We start from the raw sequence: 18,589 nt of genomic DNA on the forward strand, positions 1-18,589 counted from the left end.
GTAGCACTGTGTAGCACTCTAACACCGTGGAGGCAATGAAATCCCAGATTTGAGATGTGTTCTCTATTTCTAGTAGTAATGCAAATGTGCTAAAGTCCTGTGAAATTTGCCATCAGTTACTATTATATTTTTATGATGAGGCCTCCTCAGTGCTCACGCTCATGCATACTAATGCATGTTACATATGCACTCAGTTGCCACTTTATTAGGTTCACCTGTACAGTCTAATGCAATTCAATCCAATATGACTGAGCTGCCATAAAGTCTACCTATACATTGAGATGTGTTTCTAATATTCTGTCTCCCTCATAAATTAGGAATAGGAAAACCTCTCAATATAATGTAGTCCAGTACATTGCCACCTTTATCTATGAGATCACTATTAATAATAAGAGGTGTTGTATTATATTATATATTATCATATGTCAATCACAACTACTGTACTTCATAATAGTGTGCAGTGACTACCGTTACAGGTTCTGATGTTAATTATACAGTACAGACTTGACAGTGTACTGTGAGAATGAGTACAATTAAAAGGCAGCTCTGTCACTAAAATTTGTTATCATGTGCCCAGCACAAAGACTTTTGAACATCAATAAGGGTCTGCAAGTCTCCTGCTCAACAAAAACGGGTGTCCTGTCCCTGTCTGTCCACCTCACTCACTGCTACTTGTAGTACGAGCCAGAGGCCACACTTAAGCGAATGGTACTTGCTTTCTGCATGAGTGTGTCTCTGCCCAGCAGAATGGAGCCTTTCTTCATGTCTCCTCATACTAACTCTACAGCAAATATGTGTGAGACTTCCATTTTGTGTGTCCTCATTCTGCCCATTTCTCCCGTGCATGTGAAGTTACGCGTGTGTGTATGTGTCACTGTTCTTGTAGTCTTTGGCAGTATGTCCCAGTTATCGTGTTTTCTGGTGTGTGAGTGTGCAAGGCTTGTGTGCACACAAGTCAGCGCATGTGTGCAGATATCTGTGTGCAATTATTCTGACAGTCAGGGCAATTGCCCCCCATCTCCTGCCACAAAGAGAATATTGATATTAAGTGGCCTAACTGTGCCACCCAACAAGAGAGGAGGGGGTGGCAATCAACTTTCCATGGAGGATGACCAGGGCGAATTGTCTGGCATTTTGTAGTTCGTTTTGATGGAAGAGCAGGGAAAGGAGAGCAGCAAAGCACACACAACCTTGCCTAAGGGTGGAGGCTGCTACCAAAAGATGGAAAGCTGTAGAAGCAGGAGATAAGGATGTGTAGTGCATCAGCTTCCTGCAATCGATCTCTCTCCTTGTTAGTGTCTCTCTCACTTGTACATGGGCCTAACCATAATGTATCAGAAAATCTACAGACTTAAAAGACATTGCCATGACAAAGCAAGTTAATTGGTAAGAAATGTGTAATTCAAAACCGTTTCTGTACCAGCATACAAGAGCACAAGCATGGCTCTCCACCTACCATACAGAGGTAAGTGAGTGATAAGTGAAAAGAGGTCAGGCAACCCAGATCCTGGGCCGTGCCCAACTAAGACTGCAAAGAAAGTTGCCATTTCAACAACTGAAAAATGTATTCTAGACTGCCTTGGTGTTGATGAGGTGAAAAGATGACTCTCCCTTTCTGTAAAGCATGCAGGGCTCACTCAAAGATAGCCGGACAGCTACAAACTAATCATGATTTTGTTAAAGAAAGTGAGCAGGTAATAAATTATTCAGACCACCGTCACCAAACATGCAACCATCATTGATCTGTTTAGGGTGAGTAACATCGACGTTGACACAAGAGACTTTAAAATGTCTTTGTTCTGGCACGTTAGACAATAGTGTTGTCAAGTTGGCGGTAAATGTTAGCTGGCTAACATTAGCAGTTAATGCTAGCTAATGTTATAGTAAATGTTAAAAACCTACATGTGGATCTTGATGACTGGTGGCTGGATGGGATGATCAGTGGGGTGATCAATGCTGCTGAATACTGAGCTCAGTGCAAGTGAAGTAAGCTCTTAAGTCTCAACAACTGGAAACCTAGAACATATTTTTGCAATGATGCAGCGCTGGATCGCCGAGTCTGTAATTTGATTTCATCCATGCTCACGCTCATCAGCAGGGGCTGAATTAAGGGATGAAATAAAGCATGCTAAAAATTTCAACAGCAGTTATTTCCAGAATTGTAATAATAAAGAAGGAATATTACACTCATTTTGGCTCTTTTGACACTACTTGTAGCTGCTAGTCTGTAATTTTGTGACACACTTCAGGCTGTGGCATGCATAAGGGAGGAGTTTGCCTACAGGGCTTTCTGACCTTTTTCTATAGCCATACAGATGAAGCTTCTTATCTATTCATGTTGGCATTAGGTGGTGATTGTTGTATGCATTACTATTCTTTAAGTGCACCCAACATTTTGTAAATGCCTCAATCTTTCAGACGGCAGAGGCAAAAGTTGCCCCCCAAATATCTTTTTAAATTGCTTGCACCAAAGCGTAAATGGGAGATAAATTGTCAATCCTCATTTTGTAGCTCTTCTATAGTATGTCATTTATTCAGCAAAGATGTGGCTGCATCAGTCCGCAGTCGCTGAAGAAAACTCTGTTGAGATTGGTCTCAAAGTAAAAATGCCTTTGTGCTGTGGTCGGCACTGCTGCCTTTAAGCACAAGCCATTGTGGTGGCTTACTTACTTAGACTATGTGACAAAAAAGTCAAAATGAAAAAGTACAGTGAAAAATATAGTTTAACTAAAGCCATCCCTGGCCATTTGAACCCTTTGAATTACACATAAATAATGCTTTTAGATAAAGTAACTTGAACATTTTAATTTGCTCAACAATAATGTGAGATAGACAGGAAAACAAGAATAACAACAAATTTCAATCAGCTAACAGACAATGCTGCGTGAAAATCAAATTCAAAATCAAGTAAAAGATTTCGGTGTGTGTGTGTGTGTGTGTGTGTGTGTGTGTGTGTGTGTGTGTGTGATTTGTGAGCATTTGGAATGAGAAGCAGGGTGGGTTTTTTGACACAGAGGAAAATGGGAAAAAAGTCCCTGACTGGTCCACCTCTTGTTCAATAGAGGGATTAAGTTTCTTTCTCTTTGCTCCCTCTCTCCCCAAAGAAACCCAGGGGGAGGGAGAGAGAAAGAAGTAGGAGAAAAAAAACTTCAAGTAAAAAAAAAAAAAAAAACCTAACAAAGAAAAACGGAAAGAAAGACAGACAGAAACAAAGAGGCATAAGATTAACAGTCACGTAATGCACGCAGTTACACTTTTGGTTAACAGGAGAAACCGATAACTGCTGTAAAGTTGCAACTTTGCAACTTTACAACATAAAAAAAAAAATTCCTCCCCAAGTGTCCTGTTAGCAGATATGTTTGGGACTTAAAGTACTAAATATGGTGACAATACAACAGAGCACTGTTGCACAGTACAGAAACTACAGTCATCAGGTAGCCTCCCCTGGAAATGCTGAGCAAAGCAGATATTTTGGAAGTCACTGAGGACCAACAGCTGATCACCTTTCTAAGGTCTCCAAGGTCTTTCAGGTAAGAAGAGAGTGTGGCTGCATTGATCTGGATTCAGATCCAAAACTGAGAAATGTATGAGTTCTTCGACATATGTATTATGTTTGAGTAGTCTGTTTAGCCAGTGGGTGACGTTCGTGTGTGTGTGTGTGTGTGTCTTTGTGTGTGTGTGAGAATGTGTGTGGCTTAGTGCGTAGAACGGTTGTAGAAAATCCAGTTAGCCAACTCTGACAAACGCACGCACATTGTCAAGTGTATGGAGGGGAGGGGAGGGGGGTGAAGGAAAAAAAAAAAGGAGAAAAACTGGAGCGGAATGGAGGAAAGTTTTCCCGGTGGATTAGAGAGTCAAATGGATCGGAAGGAGTGTTTAGAGTGTGAGAATCTGAAACAGACACGCGCACACATGCACGCACATACGAACACACACACACACACTTCCAGAAAGTGTCAGCAGCTTTGTGTTGTGGTCAGATCAAGGTGACAGGCGGTTGGGTCTAAGCCTCCACAGAAGCAGCTCTGAACTGGCAGCAATTGCTGCGTCAAAATATCCCAAGTTTGTGGCCAAAGTTGTCGAACTGAGTGAAAATATCAAATGCACAGTATCTCACCCAGTCCTGGATTTCCACTTGCAGAGATGCTGTCTTTCGCCTCCATGTGGCTTATCAGAGGTTTTCATTGATTTATTATAATTGTGTTTATGATCAAGTGCTCTTCAAAGTGCTTTCAGCCCTCAGTCATAATGCAAAGAACCACTAAAGTGACACAAAGCCCAACTGGATCTCTGTTAAAAGCAAAGTGTTTTTAAAACTCCAGAAAGCTTTTGGTCTGGTAAGAAACTGGTAGCCTGCATGTTTTGCTAATAGCTGTTTTTATGGGACATTGACATGCACTGACTTAGTATCAAACAGCAATCTCAATCCTTTGAACCTCCACATTAAGAGGAATGAAACACTGATCTTTTTATGTGCCAGGGGACATAATGTACCTTTCTCGCACCTCTTTCTGACAGAAGAGGAGGAATTTAGAGAAAAATTCTGGCTTTATGTGGCCAAACCTTGCCTAAGTCCATCTGGACGCATCCCCCTCACACGGTCTCTTATCTCTTTTTCTTCCTCTTGTGCCGTCTCTATCTCACACCATAACTCGCTCTCAAATCAGAAGGTCAGGCCCTGCAGCACTAATGCTGTCAGATCACATCAGCTCCACCTCTATTCGCAAGCTACAATAAAACTGCAACATTACCCCTCACCTCACTATCGCAACGAAATCCTGCATTTCTTCATTTGTCTCTGTCTCTCTGCAGAAAATATAATATTCCCATTGCCTCTCTGCTGCTGCTCGAGCCCTCTATTTTTCCTCCTCGCACTCAAACTATTAACTGCATCCTTCTTCACTGCAGCCATACATTAGAGCCAATTACACCCTGTCTCTCTCTGCAGTGTAAGAGAAGTGCACCGTTTCACTTCACAATCACGTAGCAATTACATGATCCCTCCATCTCGATCTCCATCTCCATCTCCCTCTCCCTCTCCTTGCACCAGCTCACGTCCTATTTTCTATTTCATTCTTGAAGCAGACCATTGTTGTCTTACTGCTGCCTCTCTCTCCTCCACTTTTACTGGCAAGATTTAATCTCAAGCAACATTTTCTACTTTCTCACTCCAGAATGCTCACATGATAAATGTGTTCACAGAAAAATTCACACTATAAGACACACACACACACACACACACACACACACACACACACACACACACACACACACACTCTCATCTCTGGCTGTGTGCCTGCCTCTTCTCTCCTCTCACACGCTCGTGAGAGAGACAGGCGTTGGCCATGAATAGATGAACTGAGCAGACCGCGATGCTCTCCTCCCTAATCTCTGAAAAGACAGTTAAGAAAGGGGCACCCTTCTCTCACACTCTCTCCCTCTTTCATTCGTTTGTTCGTTTATCCGTGTCCATCCATCGTTCAGTCGGGAGGACCGGACAAAGCCTTTAATGGCATTCCCCTTCACGTTCACTTCCCCTCCTCCTCTCCTCCTATCTTCTTTCTCCTGTATTCATCTCTTATTTTCCTTGCCTCCCATTTACTCCTGGCAATTATGCTGACATGCACTTGTCCTCCTCCTCCATGTCTACTTCTCATTTTTTCCCTTTCAACATCAGCATTCATTGACTTCTCTTACTCTTTTATCCTGTCATTTTATCTTTGACAAAACCTTTTAGCAACACCATTAACACACTCTGTCGCTCCTCTGTCCTCTTCTTCACATCTTTAACTCGGTGCAACTTTCCTCCACTGCCCTCATCGCATGGTTTCCTTTCAGTCACACGTCTTATTTCTCAAAGTCTTCTCTCATCATACTCGTTAATTTTCTATTTTCTCTTTCTCTGCTCAGAAATCTTAGTACAGCCTGTCAAAGTGCATGCAAAGTTTGCTTTAGCTCTAATCTCTTTTGTCACAATTTGCCTCCTGTCTTTTTCCTCATTTCTCCCTGTATTATTGTCATTTTTTGGGGTACTTCTTTGCTTGTTTTTTTTTTCTTTCTTGAACATACAAACATCTGTTCATTCTTCCATACAAGATTTAACTGGAAATACTCATTAAGAAATGTTTCAGCCTGGTTAGATATTTACCAGCCCTGCAAACATGAAGATGATTTAGAGATCACGTGGTCTGCTGCTGCTCTACACTCTTGAACCTCTTGAACAACTACATCTCAGGATTTTTTTGGTGCATAGTTTTAGCTTGGTTCCAGACTTATGGATCACCATTGTTCAGCAATTCACATAGGTCTAGTGTTAAGGCCCAGTGACGGCTGTTTTCCTGGTTAAGACTACAATTGACCAATCAGAGTTCAGTAGCCAGGATTAAGAATGGGGACATCTGCCATTATACTTATGTACAGAAGCTATAGCCATGTAAAATAGCTACAGAAAATGGTGATAAGCACAGATGAGATCAATCCTGCTGTCCAAGTTGTTGTACCAACTGAAACTGACCTGTTGACAACACTTGATACTTAATGGTTAGTCCTAGATAAAATAAAACACCAAGCTAACATCAGCACAATACCAGGGCTAATGAATAAAGTCAGACAAAATGAAAACTCAGTCTGAAGCTCAGGCTCAGATAGTTTAACAATCTAGTTGAAATTTAATCTTCAATCGGTTCAGTCATGTCTGCCTTTGTCAGACAGCAATGAACAAAGCAAAAACTGTGGACTGATGTCTCCAGGCTGCTGTATGTCTCCACTTCATGCCTTGTCATTAGTGTGGGTGGATAGACATTATATTATTCAACTACACCATGCTTCTCCATGATTACACAGCCTTGGTCTGTCAATATCACAGACTGTGCAGACTTTCCATTGCTCTTCTTATCTTTAAAGACAAATAGTACTTGCGAGCAATGACTAAGCTACAAGTATGAATCTCCTTTTCATCTCTCGCCCTTTTATTACCAGTCCTTCTTCCTCCTCTCCTTGGTTTAGTCCAGAACATGCACTCATCATCCAATTTCCCTCCCCTCCCCTGCCTGTCTGTCTGTCTCCCTCCATTCCTCCCTTCCTTTCTCTGCCTATTTAACTACCATGGCAACAGGTGATGTGGTAGCTCTCACAGGGATATGTCTCATTGAGGATAACAAGGCACAGCGCACACACACACACACACACACACACACACACACACACACACACACACACACACACACAAACAGTATTCTACACACAGTGGTAGGACTCCTCTAATGGGTGAAACCATCCAAGAAAGGATGACAAACAAGCTCACAGAAGGAGGAACACTGACAATGTGTGAAAGTGAAAGTAAAAGAAACTGAGAGGTGTGGGAGAGAGGGTCAAAATGGCATGATAGAGATGTAGATGGGGAGCCAAGAGTGTGACAATGGAGCTGAAACAGATAGCACACCCACACGTCCTAACACCATCCAAGCCGCCTGTGCATATCCATCTGCTTACCACTTAGAGATACGCTGTTAGATCCAGGCAAAAGCCCACTATTTCCAGCATTTGAGGAATCAAGCATTAGTATTTGCAAACTGATAAATACAGAAAGATTACATTTGAAAGAATTAAATGTCTTTTTACATTCTTTTCACAGAACTGGGCCATGTTCAGTTTGCGAAGCATGACAGACTTTATACAAATGAATTCATATGCTGAACACGCTTCCTGTTGGATATCCCTGCTCAGATGTAATTAACACATATCTAGATTATCAGTGATCCAATTCAAAACATCAGCTTTGTTTCTGACCATCAGTGGTCATCTCCTCCTTCTCAGTGTACAACACTAAACCAAGCATAAGGAGGACAAAGGAGTACATGTTGCTGCTTTGCCCACTGGGTTTATTCAACCTCTGTCATATCTTAACAAAACGAATAACCACAAACATCCCAATAGTCTAAAAGGTGCAGTCATGTTGATCACAGAGTGGAAACATCAACATCCACGAGACAGTCCATGTACAGTGTACATTCAAGGTGAAATGTGCATTAATAACTATCAGATTGTTTAAGTTGGAGGGAGAGACTTGGACTAATTGGATGAGTCACAGTGTGAGTGGGGGGCTGGGACTGGGCCAGTGTCTGGACAAATCAAAGGAAATAAATGTACACAAGCAGGAGTGCGCCGCATGTAGACGAGCAACTCGTCGCCTGGCGACCAGTGAACATACTCCTCCATTTTATCAACTATGGAGATACGATGCATTTATGTGCAAGCTATTTTGGGACAGTTGATAAGAGCACAATTAGTAGCACTAGAGCTCTTAATGCTCACGCCAGTCCTGACCTGCAGTATGCTGAAAATGTTAGAGCTGCCTTGTGTTGAGTGGCTTTGCGTGAGAAGGGGATCAATGATGTGTGTGTGTGTGTGTGTGTGTGTGTGTGTGTGTGTATGTTAGCGTAAAGTTGGGCTTAAGAGTGAGGGTTAAACATCTATCACCAGACATGTACACACAAACACACACACACACACACACACACACACACACACACACACACACACACACACAGTTCCCAGGCTGGGTCATGGGTTCAGATTAAGACGATAAGACATGGATAACCTATATTTATGTGTTTTATCAGAGCTGAACACCAACAAACAACAAAACACACAATCCACACAATATGTCACACACGTAGGATGGGATACAGAGCAACCCGAGTCAGACATCACACAAACATCTGGAAGTGTAAGAAGGATCTCCACTGTCATTAATACATCATTGATACTAGGACGTGGGCGGGGTGGATGGAAGGGCAGGATAACTATGAATACTTTAGTGCTGAACTGATTGGTTGTTTATGTGATTACGACTAATCTTAGCAATACAGAAAATGTGTCCGTAATTTAAAAAAAATCTGAACGGCAGCATTTGTGGTCATAGATTTTTCCTGTCTGTATTCCAACCATCACTATCTAATAAAGGCAAAATGACAAAATGAGAAACATTTGCTGGTGCCAGCTCCTCAAAAATTATGATTTGGTGTTTTTTCTGCCTGTTTTATATCACTGTAACTCAAATACCCTTTTTGGTTTTGGACTGTTTGGACTGATGGAACACAAGGGATATGAAGATGCCACCTGACAGACATTTTCCTTATTGTTTGACATTTCTTAGTTGTACAGTAACAGTCAACTGATGAACTGGGGAAATAATGGACAGATTAGTAAATAATGAAAGGCATTATTAGGTGCAGCCCTTACATACTTGAAAATGATGACATACAAGTTAAAAAAGAAGGACATAGCAGAAGATGGGTTGTGTTTTATGTTTTTGGACTTGCTGCAGCAACATCTAAACTATGCTGGTGATGCTTACATCTGTACGTTGACCCAGCGTACTCAGATGAATGTTAGTGCGCTGGGGAATTCAAGTGGCACACACTGCTTCATATTTTCATGGAAACCACGCACTATATTTACAGTGGACTACAGAGCAGTATTTGAGCAATGAAAAAAGTCTCTCCAATCTTTCCTCAAAATCTCTCTTTACTTGGCATTGGGAGGCGGGATAAGCAGCGGTTCCAGCTATGCTGATGGGAACAGTCTGCCAAAAAACAGCACCAGGCAGTGCTTTTGTTCTGTGAATAAATAAATGATTGCTTCATTTGGGTTTGCAGCTTCAATAGACTCTGTAGGAATAAGCAGGATAATCAAGAGTTCAACTGAAATAAACAGGAACTTTAAACTGAATGAGGACCTGTCTGTCTCAGCCAGAGTGAATGGAGTAATCAGCCTCTTCAGAAGCACTGAACACACACACACACACACACACACACACACACACACACACACACACACACCTCTATAAAAGCTAATTCTCTTTTTCGTATTCACACACACACAAAAGAAAAAAACACAACAGACCACACTTAAGCACAACAAGCCCCGAACTCTCCACATTTGGCACACACAAACTCTCTCTGTTGTGGGGACCTGGTGGCCCCAGGGTGGCCATTCTTGAACAGAGCAGTCTCATTTTGAAAGACAGGACCCCATAGTGAGAGAAACACAAACACCGGAGACAGTAGGGTCTAAAGACTTTACACAGCCTGTCACTCTGTCAGTATTTCCCTCTGCTTACTCTTTGACATTCTCTTTCTGTTCAACTGCTCCACACATTTTCCTCTTTCAACACTTTGTCCCTCCTTCCCTCCTGTGCAAATCATACAGTAAATCTCAGCAAAATCTTCACTGCCTTAACCACAGTTCAATTCATTAAATTGTTCTCTCAGTATGATTAACACACGAGAAACACGTTTAAACGTAGGTAAGAAAAAACCTGGTTTCATTCCTCAAGGTGAGAGATTAAGACAGAGTGACTATAGCTTTCTGTTGGATAAGCCTTGTTTCATAGCTATATATGCATGTGAGTGAGTGAGTTTTTACACCAACAGCAGTGTGGTAGAATGAAAGAAAACATAATTATATGCAGCAGTGCATTCTTGTTAAAGAAAAATGACAGTGAAATAAATCAGTGTACAGAATCTGGTTCCCATAGCTGAACAGTAGACTTTAGAGTTAAGACCTACAGTAAGGAAAATCCTCTTATTAGACAACTTGTTTTCCTGCTGTGCTGTTAGTCTGAATGCTGCAACAGCGAAAGCAAGAAAGTAAAAATCAGGGTGCGTTGTCTTATCTCCTTAATACATTGAAACTGTCAGCACTGCTTTAAAAATGTGGAGTCACTGCTGCATGCAAAGTGCATGTAAATGGAAATGCACTCACAAATTCCCTGCCTAAACTTCATTTCTCCCAAAACCTGATTTTGTAAGGGGCATGTAAACGTAGTGACTGACAGATCTCCTTCCCTTCATTCAGAGCTAGGGTTGCTGTCTATTTGCTTTACAAACAGTGTGCTCTATTGTTGACCAAATGAGCCCTTCTTTAGCTGACCATTAGACCGGGGGCTCTATAATCTCTTTCACTCCATTGTGCTGGAAATGTCCAGACAAACTCAATGAGGTATAATGTCAGCACAGAATACGCTCTGCTGTGTAGTTTTTCTAAAGCTGAATTATTTTTTTTTTTGTGCCATACGAAAAAAATGATCAGGTAACCTCACTACCTGAAGGGAAAATACCAGAAAACTGAATTATTATCAGGTTAATACAATGGTAAAGTGTTATTACAATATAAAGTGTATGATAATATAATACAATGCAAACCAGCAGGTCCTTTTCATTGACACAGTAGGGTGAGACAATGCACAGATGTTACATTAATGATGGCTCTGTTCTATTTGAGTGTCCCTGTGTGACAGTGTGCCTGCATGCGCAACACCAGGACCCTGAATGTGAAGCAGCTAAATAGAATACAGCCATTATTAAACTGATTATTTCCTTCCATGACAAAGGCCAATACCATTCTTAACTACAGCCTAAAACATTACCACAGAGTTGACTTAACAGCTCTCCGACATAGATTAAAAAGCAAATAAATAGATATAAGCTCCACAACAGAACGACTCCACAATATTTAGTACACTACAAGACAATCATCTGCGATGCAGCACAATGTCTTTGCAAAAGAGGAAGAAAAAATATTCCTAAAAAGGCAAAAAGCAGGAATTACAGGTGCTGTTCAATGAATTAGAATAATTTGAAATGGTGCACTCATTACATTTTTGGAATGCATTTTTGTGCAGAAAGCAAATCAGGTGTTCACCGCACCTGTCCTACTCGTTAGAGTAATCACAGAACTCGTCACCTGTAAAAAAATTAGCTCAGCTGAGCTTTCCAAAAGGCCCATTTAGGCTGTTTGACTGCGACACTGTTGTTTCATTGAATTAGAATAATGGAGAAACTGTTTCATTGAATTAGAATAAATGCTCAAATTTTTGTTTTCTGTGAAAAGTGTTCACTGTGCAGTATAAAGTCAGGGTTAAGTAGAATTTCTAAGTTGTAAAATCAATCATGGGTAAGCAGCGCGACCTCTCAACCGGAATAGTGGCTCAAATTCAAGCCCTTCGCCAACAAGGCCTGACCCAAACTAAAATTGCTAAGCAGCTCGGCATCAGCCAGTCTTCTGTCTGCAAAGCTCTCAAGAAAAACTGCAGCAAGCGCACCAACTGTTCCGCCGTCCGAAAAACATCTGCGCGCGACAACAAGCAGCTGAGAAAGATCGCAGTCAGCAACCGGTTCAAGTCCACTTCCGAGCTCACCAACTTGTGGAACAAGCAGACCGGTGCTGACGTCTCCAGATCAACCACTTACCGTCGTCTGCGCGAACTCGGCTTCAAATCTCGCGTTCCAGCAGTAAAACCGATGCTGAACAAGAAACAAATGGAGAAACGGCTGAAGTGGGCCAAAGAACACCGCGAGTGGACTGCTGAAGACTGGCAGAAAGTGGTCTTCAGTGACGAGTCACGCTTCTGCATCTCCTTCGGTGACCAAGGTCCTCGTGTCTGGCGTCGTGGTGGCGAAACCTACAACCACGAGTGCCTAAAAAGATCCGTCAAGTTTCCCCAGAGCGTTATGGTCTGGGGATGCATGTCCGCTCGGGGTGTAGGGAAACTCTGCTTCCTCAAGAAGACTGTCAATGCTGCCGTATATCAAGATGTTCTGGAAACGTTCCTGATTCCGACTGTTGAGGAACAGTTTGGCGAAGAAGACTTCATATTTCAACAGGATCTTGCACCAGCTCATGCGGCAAAGTCGACCAAAGATTGGTTCGCTAAAAAACAGCTTCAAGTTTTGGCATGGCCAGCCAATTCGCCTGACCTCAATGTCATTGAGAACGTTTGGGCCATCGTCAAGCGGAAAATTCGCGACAGAAAGCCGACTACGCTGGACCAACTGAAGCAGAACATCGCCACTGCCTGGGAAGCTGTGAGTGCAGAAACTTGCAACAAGCTGGTCACATCGATGCCGCGGAGACTTCAGGCAGTCATACAAGCCAAGGGGGCAGCCACAAAATACTGAGAAAGTGATAATTGTACAGTAATTATAATAAAAATTATTCTAATTCAATGACATGGTTTCTCCATTATTCTAATTCAATGAAACAACAGTGTCGCAGTCAAACAGCCTAAATGGGCCTTTTGGAAAGCTCAGCTGAGCTAATTTTTTACAGGTGAAGAGTTCTGTGATTACTCTAACGAGTAGGACAGGTGCGGTGAACACCTGATTTGCTTTCTGCACAAAAATGCATTCCAAAAATGTAATGAGTGCACCATTTCAAATTATTCTAATTCATTGAACAGCACCTGTATGTATTTAGTCACTGCATTGTGGTGTCAGTGTCTCAGAATTTGACAACTGAAATGAAATAATGTACAAAAAGTGCATAGAGACTTAGCTAAGTGCCTATTTAGCACACACACTCACAGCTGCAATTTATCCGTGTCCACATCTGGTCAGTCAAACTGGCAGTGCATCAATAACATATGGGAAGAGTATGTCACATGATATATTCCAAAATATACCCCTGCTCAAGATGTGGAAGAATGGGGATGCTTCCATATGCAAAAAATAACAAAAAAACAATAAGAAAATTGAAAATTCAGGGCTTTGAGTCAACTGATTTGGAAAGAATGAAGAATGAAAGTCCAGACTATATCAACCTTTGCTCAATGATTTGAATGACTGCATATATCAATTCAACCCCATTAACTGAGGAGAAATAACCTGGATATTGTACACATTAATGGCAGAGAATGCCCTCTATCTCACATAAATTACACCAAGATAAGACTCCAGTGCAGAAAACCAAATATCTACTCATTAACTCAAGAGGAAACTCCCTGACCGAGTGGACATCTGGGCTCCAGAGTCCTCAGGCACGGCGGGCCAATTCTTTTATTCATTTATTTATATATTTAACAAAGATAATAATGGACATGATGAGTTGTTCTCTGTCTCATAACTGTCTTGCGTTTTGTTTGAAGGCACTGTGCACTCATAAACACTCCCTCATTCCTGCCATCTTTCTTTGTCTGTAACGCCACCATAATCACTCAACACGAACGAGCTGACACTAAGGGAAAAAATTGGAATGAGGGCTGCCATATCATATCATTACTGATAATATCGGCATAATTTTTAATATGACCAAAAAAAAAAAAAAAAGCAATCAGATCGTGATAATGGCAACATTACGACTTGTAGACATAATTATGTCATATCTTTACACATGGCAACAACCATGGCTGACAGTAACAAAGTAACATTGCTCCAGGGTGGAGGAGTTAGTTCCAAAAAGGAGAGCGACTACAGCTGCGTGGAGGGGGTTTGGTTACAAAAGATCAGATCAACAACAAACCATGGTAACATCTAAGAAGTGCAGTCTGTAACAACAAAAAGGGGCAATACAACAAATTTATTTCACCACCTCAAGCAGAAGCATCGGGTTGAGTATGAGGGGAGCCAAAAATCCTGCGAGGAGAGCTGAACAGCTTTTGTGAGTTCTAAACCAAGCACAAAAACGATCCTGGCTCAGCACTGCAACACTGAATCTCCAGCAAGTTGTACTCAGCATTTTGCCATATTGCCTAGAATATCATTACCGCAGAAATACCCTGAAATACTGTGATATTATTTTCGGCCCATGTGATCAGTTCTTGTCTCTTACTGCAGACACACAATCCCAATGATGTCATACATCTAAATCTCTGTGTCTAACATGCATGAACCTCAAACAATGTCACAACCTACAGCACATCCTCTGGGAACCATAACATGCTGTGGCAGATGGACAGTACATGATATATTCCTAAGTGACACACAGACACAAAAGCGTGCACACGCAGGCGCGCACGCGCACACACACACACACACACACACACACACACAATCCCAAAGAAATAATTTCACTTGTCACACAGTCTTCCATTAGAAATCTATCTCCCTTCTCTTCCACGTCCCCCTCTTATATTTCAGTCTCTCACCCTCTTTCCTCGGATTTAATTGACTATTGTGGCAGATGGGATGGCGGTTGGTCTGCGGGAATCAATGTCTTCATTGTGGGACTGAGAGAGAGATTAGCAGCTAGTTAGCACTAGTGAGAGATGACAGCTGGCACCGTTAACCTCCCCTGTCACTCATACACAAACACACACACACACACACACACACACACACACACACACACACACACACAGGAAGTACTAGTGTACAGTTAGCCTTTACTCAGACTGAGCAATTATGCACAAGATAAATACTGCTCTGTACCTTGAGCCTGTCAAACTGAATAAATGTGCCCAACTATGTTAATCATGCACACACACTTGGGGATAATCTGTTTCTGGTTTAGCTTGACATCTAAAAAGGAAAAAGAATATTTCCAATGTTGGCTCAAACTGAGGACTCAGTGAGGGCACGCCTCCACTCTCTTCTGAATACAGCAGGGTTTCAAAATGTTTTTGAATCCAGGGCTTGAATATGTCTCAACCTATGACTTGAAGACAACGAACAACAAAACTCAAAGCAACGTGACAGCTCACGAGAATGATCCACTTTGCACGAAAGCTTTGCACTGAGGCAGAGCAAACATTCGTCATGCGATATGACCCAAAAAAGCGAGTACGACAGCTGCTGACAATGGCTCCAGTTTCCATAAGGCATCTGAAAAACGTCACGCTGATTTGGCAGCAGTTGTTTGTTTTACATTTTATTACACGTAAAATCCCCCAAAACACAGATGCAGACAGACACGCACAAATTGATGTTTCTGAATCACTCATCTCAACCGTCACTTGGAGAAAAATCTTCTGTGTTTTACCAGAAGCCGTCCTCTATTGCAGGGCAGCTTTGAAACAAGAACTGGCTCTACAAGGCTGATCTTTATTTAAAAAAAAAAGAAAAGAAAAAGAAACAATATCTGATCATTTCTAAGGAATTAAGCAATAATGTCATTATACAAACCAAACATAACAGCTGAGCTGGACAGACCAAAATGGTTCATTCAACAAATGTCACTTGATCTCTCTTCACATGTATTTTTGTTTCATCGAGCCTCAATAACATCTGTTAAACACAGCAGAGAGAGAGCAGAGTGCAAAAACTGTTTCATAAGGCTGAATTAGTTTACAAAGAACATCCAGATGTTAGCAGAGTTGCTATGGACCAGCTCCAATGCTGTCAGGGTTCAACTGACACTGCTATCAAATTAAACAGTATCATAATTTAATACTAATAATACATTTTATTTAAAGGCACCTTTCATGACACTCGAGGTTACCTTATAACATATAAAACTACATACAGATAAAAATAAAAGGTAGTACTCAGCAAGCAGCAACATCAAGGCATGCATTAACAGTTGACAACAGGCAGGTGAGTAAAAGTTAACATTTAGTCAGCAACAATGGGGTGCAGTTTAATCAGACCAGTGGGAGCTCTGCTTATAACAATATGCATTGACAAATGTGGGAATCTGCAGAAATAACTCAAAATTCTCTGTTTTCTGCTGGAAATCAACTGAATTTCCTATTGACTGAGATTTAATTACAACATGCCAACTTGATATAATTTGTGAATGACAATACTTGTGATACACATATTAATTTAACAGGAATGTTTGCATATGAGCACACTACAATACTATTACTATTTAGTAAATAAAATACTTACAAAAGTACCCCCGTTTTCATGCTTTCAGACCACACTCTCATACCTGCACATAAACCCATGCGCATGCATGTATAGATCTGTGAACACACACACACACACACACACACACACACACACACACACACACAAGTTGGTATTATGCAGCCACTGTCCCATGAGAGCTATTATTAAATTTCCTCCAGAGTTCCCACCAGGACTGCCATGCCTGGTCAAAGCAGAACAGGAAAACTAACAGGGCTCATGTTGCCACTCAACCATCTTCAGAAAGATGTCTCTTCCATGACTGGAGGGACTGAGGGTGTCAGTTACTTGGCTCCGTCTTCATCTGGGTCAAATCAAGTTCAACAACAGACGCCTCTTACAATCTGACACAGCGTGTTTTGACAAGACACTGGGGAATTGACTTGATTTGAGTATTTGCATGGTCCTTAATGTGCTAAGAGAATCCGATGACTCAGCCAGTGTTTTCATCCATTTGAAACATGCAGAGCAAATTCAAAATGCACGGCTGTCAATCCAATTTTCTTAATTCGTCTGCTTTCTGAAGGAGAAATAAGGAGGATCTGTCAGGAGTGGTTCCAACAGTCTCCTGCACTGTGCATTTTGACATGAGAAAATGTTCCCTTTTCTGTGATTAAATATTCAGAGCAGCATAGATAATTTTAGCTTGATCTTTGGGCTGACATTCATCTGGTTTTGACATTGGAAAATATTAATTCAATATTAACTATGAATAAAAAAAAAAATCCCCCTAGATTAAACATGCAACGTGCACAGCCAACATTGGCCTGGTCCAAATTCATCTGCTTTTCAACTGGGTTAATTTAATATGCCAACTACGGACAGCTGGAGGCACATTTAATTCAACTAACTGTGTTTGTTATCCTCCCCTCTTCTGCAGAGTATAAACCACAGTTTATACATGGTCGCCAAAACATGGGTAAAACTATGACAACCATGCGTAGTGGGACCGAGACCCACAGACATCCACATGAATGAAGACACACAAAAACATCAAGCGCCTGGAGATTAAAACAACTCAACCCGACTTTCCCGCTAAAACAAGCCATGCCTTATCCCTATAAAGATGCCTTTGTGTTTACTGTTTGTTTGGAAAAAAATGATCTTCTTTTATAGGAAATTACAAGGTAGTCGTACAGTAGTTCAGTACTGCACAACTAAGACACCCAAACATGTCCAAATCCTGAATACAGTGCAACACATAGCCTTTGATAGTCACAAATACTTGCTGCAAACAGGTAATTATGGTGCAGTTATTGAGCAACACCTCTGCTGTGCTCTGTCTCCCTCTCCGGGGAGTAACAAAGGAAAAGAGAGGTAACATGATATAGACGGATAGTGAACGTCTACTATTTCACTCAGACAGTGTGCAACACAGCACTTCCCCCCATTTTTGGTTAAAACCCTCACACTAACAAATATTTCTCTGGGAGTATCAGACACTAAATCCCCTAATTGCCTTCTGTTTTAAAGTTTCTTCCACTGCTGCTGCACAGATAGCACTTCCTGTCCGTCAGCAACTGTTCACACTCAAGAAAGGTCATGAGTGCCTGAGCGAGTCCACAGGCATTCATCTGTGTCTACATGGAACAGTAACATGTAGTGAGAAGATGGAGCTGTAACATGAGGAGCGCAGCTCGACTATCACCTTCTCCCAACTGAGCCACCGCTCCTGTTAACTCCTTGATATTCCGTGCTTGTGTGAAAGCCACTTCACCCCCAAGTGTGGCTTCATGTATCCAATTTGTTCTACTATAGTCTACAGATTATGTGTTTTGGGGCTATGGGTTTTTGTTTTTTTTTCTTAAAAAGCAACCGGTTTCTCTCTCCATGTAAAACAAGGCCTCTGCTTTGTTTCTGTGCAAACCACCTCCATGTACTCTGGGGACAAAAGATAGGAGCGATTTGCTGGTTGATAGCTTGTATGGTGTCGTGTTTGGAAAGGACGCAAAAAATCT

The 18,589-nt window shown here is 41.6% G+C and overlaps 1 protein-coding gene across 2 annotated transcripts in view; it reads right to left on the reverse strand.

Annotated features, from left to right (window-relative positions):
• Nucleotides 1-18,589, reverse strand: part of LOC143316085 (frizzled-3-like) — a 33,233-nt gene that overhangs the window by 12,011 nt on the left and 2,633 nt on the right. The window lies entirely within an intron of this gene.

The sequence above is a fragment of the Chaetodon auriga genome, chromosome 1 (assembly GCF_051107435.1).
Source record: "Chaetodon auriga isolate fChaAug3 chromosome 1, fChaAug3.hap1, whole genome shotgun sequence".
Classification (NCBI taxonomy): domain Eukaryota; kingdom Metazoa; phylum Chordata; class Actinopteri; order Chaetodontiformes; family Chaetodontidae; genus Chaetodon; species Chaetodon auriga.